Source organism: Salmo salar, chromosome ssa27, assembly GCF_905237065.1.
Source record: "Salmo salar chromosome ssa27, Ssal_v3.1, whole genome shotgun sequence".
Lineage (NCBI taxonomy): Eukaryota > Metazoa > Chordata > Actinopteri > Salmoniformes > Salmonidae > Salmo > Salmo salar.
In genome coordinates, this window is record NC_059468.1 from 40,857,756 (window position 1) to 40,872,755 (window position 15,000).

Below are 15,000 nucleotides of genomic sequence, written 5' to 3' on the forward strand. Positions count from 1 at the left end.
GGAGGAGAACAGTAGAGAGGAGAAGAGAGGGAGGTGAAGAGAGAGAGGAGATGAGAGGGAGGAGAAGAGTAGAGAGGAGAAGAGAGGGAGGAGGAGAGGGGGAGAAGAGAGGGAGGAGAACAGTAGAGAGGAGAAGAGAGGGAGGGGAACAGTGGAGAGGAGAAGAGAGGGTGGTCGAAGAGAGGGAGGAGAACAATTGAGAGAAGAGAGGGAGGTGAAGAGAGGGAGGAGAAGAGTAGAGAGGAGAAGATAGGGAGGAGAAGAGAGGGAAGACAAGAACAGATGTAATAGACCTTACAGTGAAATGTTTAATTACAAGCCTGTTGTGGACAGGCATACCGCTAGCGGGACCCCTAGCCAACAGACAATGGAATCGCACGGCGCGAAATACAAAAACTACTAAAATACCAAAATTCAATTTTCTCAAACAATCAACTATTTTACACCATTTTAAAGATAAGACTCTCGTTAATCTAACCACATTGTCCGATTTCAAACAAGCTTTACAGCAAAAGCAAAACATTAGATTATGTTAGGAGAGTACATAGACCAAAATAATCACACAGCCATTTTTCAAGCTAGCATACATGTCAATAAAACCCAAAACACAGCTAAATGAAGCACTAACCTTTGATGATCTTCATCAGATGACACTCCTAGGACATCATGTTACACAATACATGTATGTTTTGTTCAATCAAGTTCATATTTATATCCAAAAACAGCTTTTTACATTGGCGTGTGATGTTCAGAACATGTATTCCCACCAAAAACTTCGGGTGAATGTACAAAATTACTCATCATAAACGTTCACAAAATACATAACAATTATTTTAAGTATTATAGATACAGAACTCCTTTATGCAATCGCTGTGTCCGATTTTAAAATAGCTTTTCGGCGAAAGCACATTTTTCAATATTCTGAGTGCATAGCTCGCCATCACGGCGAGCTATTTTGACACCCGCCAAGTTCGGAGCTCACTAAACTCAGAATTACTATGAGAAAAATTGTATTACCTTTGCTGACCTTCGTCAGAATGCACTCCCAGGACTGCTACTTCCACAAGAAATGTTGTTTTTGTTCCAAATAATCCATAGTTATGTCCAAATACCTCCGTTTTGTTCGTGTGTTCAGGTCACTATCCAAAGGGTAACGCGCGAGCGGATTTCGAGACAAAAAAATTCCAAATGTTCCATTACCGTACTAAGAAGCATGTCAAGCGCTGTTTAAAATCAATTTTTATGGTATTTTTCTCGTGAAGTAGCGATAATATTCCAACCGGACAATAGTGTATTCATTCAAAGAGGAAAAGAAAAAACAGCATGCTCGCGGGAACGCGCATATCCAATCTCTTTGTCACCAGGCAGACCACTGAGAAACTGAGCTACTATACTCTGCCCAGAGACAGGAGACGCCTCTATCCGCTTTCTGAAGGCTTTAGAGAGCCAATGGAAGCCTTAGAAAGTGTAACGTAAACCAACAGATACTGTAGTTTCGATAGAGAATCAAAAGAAGAACTACAATTCTCTGACAGTCCACTTCCTGATTGGAATCTTCTCAGGTTTTTGCCTGCCATATGAGTTCTGTTATACTCACAGACACCATTCAAACAGTTTTAGAAACTTCAGTGTTCTCTATCCAAATCTACAAATTATATGCTATCTCATTTCTGGGAAAGAGTAGTAACCAGTTTAAATCGGGTATGTTTTTTATCCGGCCGTGAAAATACTGCCCCCTAGCCCAGACAGGTTAAGGGGTTCCTAAGAGGTTTTAAACACTCATAAACCTAAGATCTATCGCTATCGGGGAAACCGGACCTAGGGCTCCAACATGTTACAAGACTGTGTTAGCCCACTTAGCTAAAGCCCATAGGGATTAGATAAGGAAGCTCATGTAAAAGACAACAAGCTGCTTGCTCAGTGAGTACAGCTTTTCCCTGGTTCAGCTCATACCAAGACTCGAACTCTGGACCTCTGCCTCAAACTCACGTGGCCCGGCATCCTGAAGAGTTCCAACACACCACGCAATTGAAAAAGGCCTTCTACAATTGCGCAGGCTGATGAGTGAGTTTCACAGATTCCCCCCATCTGCTATGTTCACCCCTAAACTCATTCCTCAGCAACACCAGCTGTTGAGCTGAGAGCAACTGGAGAGTCCAGCTTGCTTAGCGAGTACCGGTTCCCCCTGATACAAGACTTAAACTCTGGAACTCTGCCTGGAAAACCCCCGTGACCACCGTCCTGTGGCACACCATGCTCCTATTAAAAAAGCCATTCAAGGGGCAAACCTTCAGGTTGAGGAGTGAGTTTCACAGATCCACATCTGCAACACTAATACAAGTCTTCAAGACGCGGTAGTTACAGTAGAGGCGCGGTAGTTACAGTAGAGGCGCGGTAGTTACAGTAAGAGACACCATTCAAACAGTTTTAGAAACTTTAGGGTGTTTTCTATCCAAAACTCGTTTCTGGGTAAGAGTAGTAACCAGTTTAAATCGGGTATGTTTTTTATCCGGCCGTGAAAATACTGCCCCCTATCCTAAACAGGTTTTAAACAACAATGAAGTTTTAAGAAAATACCTAAAAAAAAAATATTAAAGAGCAGCAGTAAAATAACAATCTGGAGACTATATACAGGGTGTTACGGTACAGAGTCAATGTGGAGGCTATATACAGGGTGTTACGGTACAGAGTCAATGTGGAGGCTATATACAGGGGGTACCGGTACAGAGCCAATGTGGAGGCTATATACAGGGGGTACCGGTACAAAGTCAATGTGGAGGCTATATACATGGGGGTACCGGTACAGAGTCAATGTGGAGGCTATGTACAGGGGGTACTGGTACAGAGTCAATATGGAGGCTATATACAGGGGGTACCGGTACAGAGTCAATGTGGAGGCTATATACAGGGTGTTACGGTACAGAGTCAATAAGGAGGCTATATACAGGGTATTACGGTACAGAGTCAATGTGGAGGCTATATACAGGGTGGTACCGGTACAGAGTGAATGTGGAGGCTATATACAGGGTGTTACGGTACAGAGTCAATGTGGAGGCTATATACAGGGGGTACCGCTACAGAGTCAATGTGGAGGCTATATACAGGGTGTTACGGTACAGAGTCAATGTGGAGGCTATATACAGGGGGTACCGGTACAGAGTCAATGTGGAGGCTATATACAGGGGTGTACCGGTACAGAGTCAATGTGGAGGCTATATACAGGGTGGTGCCGGTACAGAGCCAATGTGGAGGCTATATACAGGGTGTTACGGTACAGAGGCAATGTGGAGGCTATATTCAGGGGGGTGCCGGTACAGAGCCAATGTGGAGGCTATATACAGGGGGTACCTGTACAGAGTCAATGTGGAGGCTATATACAGGGTGTTACGGTACAGAGTCAATGTGGAGGCTATATACATGGGGGTACCGGTACAGAGTCAATGTGGAGGATATATACAGGGGGTACCGGTACAGAGTCAATGTGGAGGCTATATACAGGGGGTACCGGTACAGAGTCAATGTGGAGGCTATATACAGGGGGTACCGGTACAAAGTCAATGTGGAGGCTATATACATGGGGGTACCGGTACAGAGTCAATGTGGAGGCTATATACAGGGGGTACCGGTACAGAGTCAATGTGGAGGCTATATACAGGGGGTACTGGTACAGAGTCAATATGGAGGCTATATACAGGGGGTACCGGTACAGAGTCAATAAGGAGGCTATATACAGGGTATTACGGTACAGAGTCAATGTGGAGGCTATATACAGGGTGGTACCGGTACAGAGTGAATGTGGAGGCTATATACAGGGTGTTACGGTACAGAGTCAATGTGGAGGCTATATACAGGGGGTACCGCTACAGAGTCAATATGGAGGCTATATACAGGGTGGTACCGGTACAGAGTCAATGTGGAGGTTATATACAGGGTTTACCTGTACAGAGTCAATGTGGAGGCTATATACATGGGGTACCAGTACAGATTCAATGTGGAGGCTATATACAGGGGGTACTGGTACCGAGTCAATGTGGAGGCTATATACATGGGGGTACCGGTACAGAGTCAATGTGGAGACTATATACAGGGGGTACCGGTACAGAGTCAATGTGGAGGCTATATACAGGGGGTACCGGTACAGAGTCAATGTGGAGGCTATATACAGGGGGTACCGGTACAGAGTCAATGTGGAGGCTATATACAGGGGGTACCGGTACAGAGTCAATGAGGAGGCTATATACAGGGGGTACCGGTACAGAGTCAATGTGGAGGCTATATACAGGGTATTACGGTACAGAGTCAATGTGGAGGGTATATACAGGGTGTTACGGTACAGAGTCAATGTGGAGGCTATATACAGGGTGGTACCATTACAGAGTCAATGTGGAGGTTATATACAGGGGGTACCTGTACAGAGTCAATGTGGAGGCTATATACATGGAGGTACCGGTACAGAGTCAATGTGGAGGCTATATACATGGGGTACCAGTACAGAGTCAATGTGGAGGCTATATACAGGGGGTACCGGTACAGAGTCAATGTGGAGGCTATATACAGGTGGTACCGGATCAGAGTCAATGTGGAGGCTATATACTTGGGGTAACTATACAGAGTCAATGTGGAGGCTATATACAGGGGGTACTGGTACAGAGTCGATGTGGAGGCTATTTACAGGGTGTTTCGTTACAGAGTCAATGTGGAGGCTATATACAGGGGGTACCGATACAGAGTCAATGTGGAGGCTATATACAGGGTGTTACGGTACAGAGTCAATGTGGAGGCTATATACAGGGGGTATCGGTACAGAGTCAATGTGGAGGCTATATACAGGGGATACCGGTACAGAGTCAATGTGGAGGCTATATACAGGGGGTATCGGTACAGAGTCAATGTGGCGGCTATATACAGGGGGTACCGGTACAGAGTCAATGTGGAGGCTATATACAGGGTATTACGGTACAGAGTCAATGAGGAGGCTATATACAGGGGGTACCGGTACAGAGTCAATGTGGAGGCTATATACATGGAGGTACCGGTACAGAGTCAATGTGGAGGCTATATACATGGGGTACCAGTACAGAGTCAATGTAGGCTATATACAGGGGGTACCGGTACAGAGTCAATGTGGAGGCTATATACAGGTGGTACCGGTTCAGAGTCAATGTGGATGCTATATACAGGGGGTAACGATACAGAGTCAATGTGGAGGCTATATACAGGGAGTACTGGTACAGAGTCGATGTGGAGGCTATATACAGGGGGTAACGATACAGAGTCAATGTGGAGGCTATATACAGGGAGTACTGGTACAGAGTCAATGTGGAGGCTATATACAGGGTGTTTCGGTACAGAGTCAATGTGGAGGCTATATACAGGGGGGTACTGGTACAGAGTCAATGTGGATGCTATATACAGGGGGGTACTGGTACAGAGTCAATGTGGAGGCTATATACAGGGGGTACCGATACAGAGTCAATGTGCGGTGGCACAATTGAGGTAATATGTACATGCAGGTGGAGGTAAAGTGACTATGCATAGATAATAACACAGAGAGTAGCAGCAGCGTGGGGGGGGGGGCACAATGCAAATAGTCTGGGTAGCCATTTGATTAGCTGTTCAGGAGTATTATTGCTTGGGGGGGTAGAAGCTGTTTAGAAGCCTCTTGGACCTAGACTTGGCACTCCGGTACTGCTTGCTGTGCGGTAGCAGAGAGATCAGTCTATGACTAGGGTGGCTGGAGTCTTTGACAATTTCTAGGGCCTTCCTCTGACACCGCCTGGTATATAGGTCCTGGATGGCAGGTAGCTTGGCCCCAGTGATGTACTGGGCCGTACACTACCCTCTGTAGTGCCTTGCGGTCGGAGGCCAAGCAGTTGTCATACCAGGCAGTGATGCAACCGGTCAGGATGCTCTCGATGGTGCAGCTGTAGAATCTTTGAGGATCTGACGACCCATGCCAAATCTTTTCAGTCTCCTGAGGGGGGATAGGTGTTGTCGTTCCCTCTTCACGACCATCTTGGTGTATTTGGACCATGTTAGTTTGTTGGTGATGTGGACACCAAGGAACTTGAAGCTCTCAACCTGCTCCACTGCAGCCCCGTCGATGAGATTTGGGGCTTGCTTGGTCCTCCTTTTCCTGTAGTCCAGAATCATCTCCTTTGTCTTGATCACGTTGAGGTAGAGGTTGTTGTCCTTACACCACATGGCCATGTCTCTGACCTCCTCCTTATAGGCTGTCTCGTTGTTGTCGGTGATCAGGCCTACCAATGTTGTGTCATTGGCAAATTTAATTATGGTGTTGGAGTTGTGCCTGGCTGTGCAGTCATGGGTGAACAAGGAGTACAGGAGGGGGCTGAGCACGCACCCCTGAGGGGCCCCTGTGTTGAGGATCAGCTTGGAGGATGTGTTGTTACCTACCATTTCCAAAGTCTCAACCTTCTCTCCCCCAATCTCAACCAGTCTCAACCCTCTCAACTCTCTCAACCCTCTCTCCCCCATTCTCACATCTCTCCCTCTAGTCTCACATCTCTCCCCCTAGTCTCACATCTCTCCCTCTAGTCTCACATCTCTCCCCCTAGTCTCACATCTCTCCCTCTAGTCTCAACCCTCTCTCCCCCCAGTCTCAACCCTCTCTCCCCCTAGTCTCTACCCTCTCTCCCCCCTAGTCTCAACCCTCTCTCCCCCTAGTCTCACATCTCTCCCCCTAGTCTCACATCTCTCCCACCAGTCTCCCCCTAGTCTCCACCAGTCTCCCCCCAGTCTCTACCTCAGTCTGTCTTGTCTCCCCCCAGTCTCCCCCCAGTCTCTACCTCAGTCTGTCTTGTCTCCCCCCAGTCTCCCAGTCTCCCCCAGTCTCTACCTCAGTCTGTCTTGTCTCCCCCCAGTCTCCCCCTAGTCTCCACCAGTCTCCCCCCAGTCTCTACCTCAGTCTGTCTTGTCTCCCCCAGTCTCCCCCAGTCTCTACCTCAGTCTTCTCCCCCAGTCTCTACCTCAGTCTGTCTTTCTCCCCCCAGTCTCTACCTCAGTCTGTCTTGTCTCCCCAGTCTCCTCAGTCTGTCTTGTCTCCCCCAGTCTCTACCTCAGTCTGTCTTGTCTCCCCCCAGTCTCTACCTCAGTCTGTCTTGTCTCCCCCCAGTCTCTACCTCAGTCTGTCTTGTCTCCCCCCAGTCTCTACCTCAGTCTGTCTCCAGACCTCCTGACTCTGTTAGCTTCACTTTTATTTTTTATTTATTTTAATTTTTACATTTATTTAACCAGGCAAGTCAGTTAAGAACCAATTCTTATTTTCAATGACGTCCTAGGAACAGTGGGTTAACTGCCTTGTTCAGGGGGTTCCATCATGCAACTTTTCGGTAACCAGTCCAACACTCAGTCGGCTCCATGCTTTCATCCCCTGAGTTCTCTTCTAAAGTAGGTTTTTCAGCGCTATCGTCCCCCATGCAGGGATTTACGGTGTGTGGCGAGAGGGTGGATTGTGAGGTTAGTGGGGTCGCTCTGTAACCTTTCCTGTCCCGTGGGTTGGCATGGGAGTCACCTGTGTGTCTGGAGTGGAGAAGAGGAGAAGTTACACTAACCTTCATCAGCCTTCACACCTTCTGATGAACATCGAGCACAAAGCCACTGAAGTGTATTCAGATCACATCACATCACATTCAGTCACATGTCATGTTTTACTCCTGCTAGTTACAATACCAGAACTGTGTTTAGTGAATGTGGGTAGCAATGCTACGTTAGTTACACAAGTAGACGGAGAGAGATAGGGGAGGGAGGGAGGGAGGTAAGGGGGAGAGAGAGATAGGGGAGGGAGGGAGGTAAGAGGGAGAGAGAGATAGGGGAGGGAGGGAGGTAAGAGGAGTGGGTGAGGGGGAGAGAGAGATAGGGGAGGGAGGGAGGTAAGAGGAGTGCGTGAGGGGGAGAGAGAGATAGGGGAGGGAGGGACAGAGGTAAGGGGAAGAAAGAAGAAGAAGATAGATAAGAGTAGAGGAGTGTAAAAGGGTGAGATAGGGAGGGACAGAGTAAGGAGAGAGATAGGGGAGGGAGGGAGGTAAGGGGGAGAGTGGGAGGAGGTGCCTTCCCTGTGGCTCAGTTGGTAGAGCATGGTGTTTGCAATGCCAGGGTTGTGGGTTCGATTCCCACGGGGGGCCAGTACGGAAAAAAATCAAATGAAAATTTATGAAATGAAATGTATGTATGCATTCACTACTGTAAGTTGCTCTGGATAAGAGCATCTGCTAAATTACTAAGATGTAAATGTAAATGAGAGAGAGATAGGGGAGGGAGGGAGGTAAGAGGTGAGGGGGAGATAGGGAGGGAGGCAAGAAGAGTGGGTGAGAAGGGAGGTGAGGGGAGTGTCGGAAAGCAGTAGATTTGGGAAAAGGAGAGAGATGATGAAAAGGAAAGAAAGAGAGGCTTACCTCTGTGTCTGCCAGCTCTGACACAGTGACCATATGGTGGAGAGGTGCTGTCACTCCAGACCTGTCTGCCCTTGACCAGCACAAAAACATCCTGTGGCGTTCTGCATTAGCATCGAATAGCCCCTGTGATATGCAACTTTTCAGGGAAGTTAGGAACAAGTATACACATGCAGTTCGAAAAGCTAAAGCTATCTTTTTCAAACAGAAATGTGCATCCTGTAGTACAAACTCAAAAAAGTTCTGGGACACTGTAAAGTCCATGGAGAATAAGAGCACCTCCTCCCAGCTGCCCACTGCACTGAGGCTAGGAAACACTATTACCACTGATACATTTCAATAAGCATTTCTCTACGACTGGCCATGCTTTCCACCTGGCTACCCCTACCCTGGTCAACTGCCCGGGACCCTCCACAGCAACCTGCCAAAGTCCCCACCGTTTCTCCTTCACCCAAATCCAGATAGCTGATGTTCTGAAAGAGCTGCAAAATCTGGACTCATACAAATCAGCCGGGCTAGACGATCTGGACCCTCTCTTTCTAAAATTATCTGCCGAAATTGTTGCAACCCCTATTACTAGCCTGTTCAACCTCTCTTTCGTATCGTCTGAGATTCCCAAAGATTGGAAAGTTGCCGCGGTCATCCCCCTCTTCAAAAGGGGAGACACTCTAGACCCAAACTGTTACAGACCTATATCTATCCTACCCTGTCTTTCTAAGGTTTTCGAAAGCAAACAGATCACCGACCATTTCGAATCCCACCGTACCTTCTCCGCTGTGCAATCTGCTTTCCGAGCTGGTCACGGGTGCACCTCAGCTACGCTCAAGGTCCTAAACGACATCATAACCGCCATCGATTAGAGACATTACTGTGCAGCCGTATTCATCGACCTGGCCAAGGCTTTCGACTCTGTCAATCACCATATTCTTATTTGCAGACTCGACAGCTTTGGTTTCTCAAATTATTGCCTCGCCTGGTTTACCAACTACTTCTCTGATAGAGTTCAGTGTGTCAAATCAGAGGGCCTGTTGTCCGGACCTCTGGCAGTCTCTATGGGTGTACCACAGGGTTCAATTCTCGGGCCGACTCTCTTCTCTGTATACATCAATGATGTTGCCCTTGCTGCTGGTGATTCTCTGATCCACCTCTACACAGACGACACCATTCTGTATACTTCTGGCCCCTCTTTTGACACTGTGTTAACTAACCTCCAGACGAACTTCAATGCCATACAACTCTCCTTCCGTGGCCTCCAACTGCTCTTAAACGCAGGTAAAACGAAATGCATGCTATTCAATCGATCACTGCCCGCACCTGCTCGCCCGTCCAGCATCACTACTCTGGACGGCTCTGACTTAGAATACGTGGACAACTACAAATACCTGGGTGTCTGGTTAGACTGTAAACTCTCCTTCCAGACTCACATTAAGCATCTCCAATCCAAAATTAAATCTGGAATCGGCTTCCTATTTCGCAACAAAGCCTCCTTCACTCATGCTGCCAAACACACCCTCGTAAAACTGACCATCCTACCGATCCTCGACATCTATAAAATAGCCTCCAACACTCTACTCAACAAACTGGATGCAGTCTATCACAGTGCCATCCGTTTTGTCACCAAAGCCCCATACACTACCCACCATTGCGACCTGTATGCTCTCGTTGGTTGGCCCTCGCTTCATACTCGTCGCCAAACCCACTGGCTACAGGTTATCTACAAGTCTCTGCTAGGTAAAGCCCCGCCTTATCTCAGTTCACTGGTCACCATAGCAGCACCCACTCGTAGCATGCGCTCCAGCAGGTATATCTCACTGGTCACCCCCAAAGCCAATTCCTCCTTTGGCTGCCTTTCCTTCCAGTTCTCTGCTGCCAATGACTGGAACGAACTGCAAAAATCACTGAAGCTGGAGACTCATATCTCCCTCACTAGCTTTAAGCACCAGCTGTCAGAGCAGCTCACAGATCACTGTACCTGTACATAGCCCATCTGTAAACAGCCCATCCATCTACCTCATCCCCATACTGTATTTATTTATTTATCTTGCTCCTTTGCACCCCAGTATCTCTACTTGCACATTCATCTTCTGCACATCTACCATTCCAGTGTTTAATTGCTATATTGTAATTACTTCGCCACCATGGCCTATTTATTGCCTTATTAACTTACCTCATTTGCACTCACTATATATATACTTTTTGTTTTCTTTTGTTCTACTGTATTATTGACTGTATGTTTTGTTTATTCCATGTGTAACTCTGTGTTGTTGTATGTGTCGAATTGCTTTGCTTTATCTTGGCCAGGTCGCAGTTGTAAATGAGAACTTGTTCTCAACTGGCCTACCTGGTTAAATAAAGGACTTGTTCTCAACTAGCCTACCTGGTTAAATAAAGGACTTGTTCTCAACTAGCCTACCTGGTTAAATAAAGGTTACACGGAGGGGGGGCATAAAGACAGAAACAACCAAGGCCCATTTCCACTCTCGTCCATCATGTTTCATTAGTGAGGCCATTTTGATAAAGCTCTGTGGTATTTCTCTCTCTTCCAGGCTGTCGCTAGGTGTGTCATTCATAACAAACCAATCAGTTTGAGCGTTGCTGTACAGGCTCCCAGTGACAGATTCATTGATTGGTTGATGGGGTGGGTCAGACCAAGTAGCACCCTGGGGCTGTTTCCTGATTCGCCCGATCGATCAAATTTAGGATGTTAGTAATTTAGCAGACACTTTTATCAAGAACAACATACTGCATCGTCATCTTCAGGACAACCATCTCACTCATAGTAAGTACAGTCATAGCCAAAAGTTTTCAGAATGACACAAATATTAATTTTTACAAAGTCTGCTGCCTCAGTTTGTATGATGGCAATTTTGCATATACTCCAGAATGTTATGAAGAGTGATCAGATGAATTGCAAATAATTGCAAAGTCCCTCTTTGCCATGCAAACGAACTGAATCCCCCCCCCCCAAAAAAAAACATTTCCACTGCATTTCAGCCCTACCAGAAAAGGACCAGCTGACATCATGTCAGTGATTCTCTCGTTGACACAGGTGTGAGTGTTGATGAGGACAAGGCTGGAGATCACTCAGTCATGCTGATTGAGTTCGAATAACAGACAGGAAGCTTCAAAAGGAGGGTGGTGCTTGGAATCATTGTTCTTCCTCTGTCAACCATGGTTACCTGCAAGGAAACACGTGCCGTCATCATTGCTTCGCACAAAAAGGGCTTCACAGGCAAGGATATTGCTGCCAGTAAGATTGCACCTAAATCAACCATTTATCGGATCATCAAGAACTTCAAGGAGAGCGGTTCAATTGTTGTGAAGAAGGCTTCAGGGCGCCCAAGAAAGTCCAGCAAGTGCCAGGACCGTCTCCTAAAGTTGATTCAGCTGCAGGATCGGGGCACCACCAGTACAGAGCTTGCTCAGGAATGGCAGCATGCAGGTGTGAGTGCATCTGCACGCACAGTGAGGCAAAGACTTTGAGGATGGCCTGGTGTTAAGAAGGGCAGCAAAGAAGCCACATCTCTCCAGGAAAAACATCAGGGACAGACTGATATTCTGCAAAAAAGCTTGTTCCGGAGAAGACAAGGTGTGTGCTACCATCAGTCCTGTGTCATGCCAACAGTAAAGCATCCTGAGACCTTTCATGTGTGGGGTTGCTTCTCAGCCAAGGGAGTGAGCTCACTCACAATTTTGCCTAAGAACACAGCCATGAATAAAGAATGGTACCAATACATCCTCCGAGAGCAACTTCTCCCAACCATCCAGGAACAGTTTGGTGACGAACAATGCCTTTTCCAGCATGATGGAGCACCTTGCCATAAGGCAAAAGTGATAACTAAGTGGCTCGGGAAACAAAACATCGATATTTTGGGTCCATTGCCAGGAAACTCCCCAGACCTTAATCCCATTGAGAACTTGTGGTCAATCCTCAAAAGGCGGGTGGACAAACAAAACCCACAAATTCTGACAGACTCCGTGCATTGATTATGCAAGAATGGGCTGCCATCAGTCAGGATGTGGCCCAGAAGTTAATTGACAGCATGCCAAGGCGGATTGCAGAGGTCTTGAAAAAGAAGGGTCAACACTGCAAATATTGACTCTTTCCATCAACTTCATGTAATTGTCAATAAAAGCCTTTGACACTTATGAAATGCTTGTAACTAAACTTCAGTATTCCATAGTAACATCTGACAAAAATATCTAAAGACACTGAAGCAGCAGACTTTGTGGAAATTAACATTTGTGTCATTCTCAAAACTTTTGGCCACGACTGTATATTTGTCCTCAGTTAAGTAGCTGTCAGCTAAGTCAGAGCTGTAGTGAAGAATGAGACTGGCTGGCTGGCTGGCTGGCTGAATGGCTGACTGGCTGGCTGACTGACTGACTGGCTGACTGGCTGGCTGAATGGCTGGCTGGCTGAATGGCTGACTGGCTGGCTGACTGACTGACTGACTGACTGGCTGGCTGACTGGCTGACTGAATGGCTGGCTGGCTGAATGGCTGAATGGCTGAATGGCTGACTGGCTGAATGGCTGACTGGCTGACTGACTGGCTGGCTGAAAGGCTGGCTGGCTGGCTGACTGGCTGAATGGCTGACTGCTGCTGACTGGCTGACTGGCTGACTGGCTGACTGGCTGCATGACTGGCTGAATGGCTGGCTGGCTGACTGGCTGGCTGACTGGCTGACTGACTGGCTGACTGGCTGACTGGCTGACTGACTGGCTGGCTGACTGACTGGCTGGCTGACTGGCTGACTGACTGGCTGGCTGGCTGACTGGCTGACTGGCTGACTGACTGGCTGACTGGCTGAATGGCTGACTGACTGGCTGGCTGGCTGACTGGCTGACTGGCTGACTGACTGGCTGACTGGCTGAATGGCTGACTGACTGGCTGGCTGGCTGACTGGCTGACTGACTGGCTGACTGGCTGACTGGCTGACTGACTGGCTGACTGGCTGAATGGCTGAACTGACTGGCTGAATGGCTGGCTGGGCCTGACTGGCTGCCTGAATGGCTGGCTTTTCTTGTCTACTGTTTTTACTAGCAAAGTGCAAAGAAATGTTAATATCTCTTAATATATCTTAATATAATATGTCTTAATATAATATCTCTTTATATATCTTAATATCTCTTAATATCTCTTAATATCTCTTAATATAATATATCTTAATATAATATCTCTTAATATCTCTTAATATAATATATCTTAATATAATATCTCTTAATATATCTTAATATAATATATCTTAATATAATATCTCTTAATATAATATCTCTTAATATAATATATCTTAATATCTCTTAATATCTCTTAATATCTCTTAATATAATATATCTTAATATAATATCTCTTAATATATCTTAATATAATATCTCTTAATATAATATCTCTTAATATAATATCTCTTAATATCTCTTAATATCTCTTAATATATCTTAATAACTCTTAATATCTCTTAAAAATTGCATAACGGTGCAAGTTAGACACATGTTGATTCTAGTCATGCTGAGAGGTGATGGAAGGCTCTACCTTGACTAGATTCCTCCAGAGATGTACAGGTCCTGTTGTATTTATTCACAGAATGATGGAGTCAGATTGATTAATGTAGTTTATTATCATATTGAACATAATGACAGGATAATTCCCATCCAACTACGAGGAGTATGAAAAGTCAAGTGTGAGTGTTAAATCAGCCACTAGTTGAACTGTTCTTCAGAGACAGAGGGAAGAGAAGGAAGGAGAGAGACAGGAGCAGGGAGAGAGGAGCAGAGAGAGAGAGGAGCGGAGAGAGAGAGGAGCAGAGAGAGAGGAGCGGAGCGAGAGAGAGGAGCAGAGAGAGAGAGGAGATAGAGGGAGTGAGAGAGACAGAGAGAGAGAGAGACAGAGAGAGAGGAGCGGAGAGAGAGACAGAGAGAGAGGAGCGGAGAGAGAGAGGAGCAGAGAGAGAGAGAGGAGCAGAGAGAGAGAGAGGAGCAGAGAGAGAGGAGCAGGGAGAGAGGAGCGGAGAGAGCGAGAGGAGACAGAGAGAGAGAGGAGGCAGAGAGAAAGAGAGAGAGAGAGGAGCAGAGAGAGAGGAGCGAAGAGAGAGAGAGACAGAGAGAGAGAGGAGCGGAGAGAGAGAGGAGTGGAGAGAGAGAGAGAGACAGAGAGAGAGGAGCAGAGAGAAAGAGAGGAGCAGAGAAGCAGAGAAAGAGAGAGGAGCAGAGGGAGAGAGAGGAGCAGAGAGAGAGAGGAGGCGGAGAGAGAGAGCGAGAGACAGAGAGAGAGAGACAGCGAGAGAGAGGAGCAGAGAGAGAGAGAGGAGCAGAGAGAGAGAGAGGAGGCGGAGAGAGAGAGAGACAGAGAGAGAGACAGAGAGAGAGAGGAGCAGAGAGAGAGGAGCAGAGAGAGAGGAGCGGAGAGAGAGAGACAGCGAGAGAGAGGAGCAGAGAGAGAGAGGAGTGGAGAGAGAGAGAGGAGCAAAGAGAGAGAGAGAGGAGCAGAGAGAGAGAGAGGAGCAGAGAGAGAGAGAGGAGCAGAGAGAGAGGAGCAGGGAGAGAGGAGCGGAGAGAGCGAGAGGAGACAGAGAGAGAGAGGAGGCAGAGAG

At 47.0% G+C, this 15,000-nt stretch overlaps 1 protein-coding gene across 1 annotated transcript in view; it reads left to right on the forward strand.

Moving 5' to 3' along the window:
* Positions 1–15,000, forward strand: part of LOC106589097 (regulating synaptic membrane exocytosis protein 3) — an 84,490-nt gene that overhangs the window by 21,890 nt on the left and 47,600 nt on the right. The window lies entirely within an intron of this gene.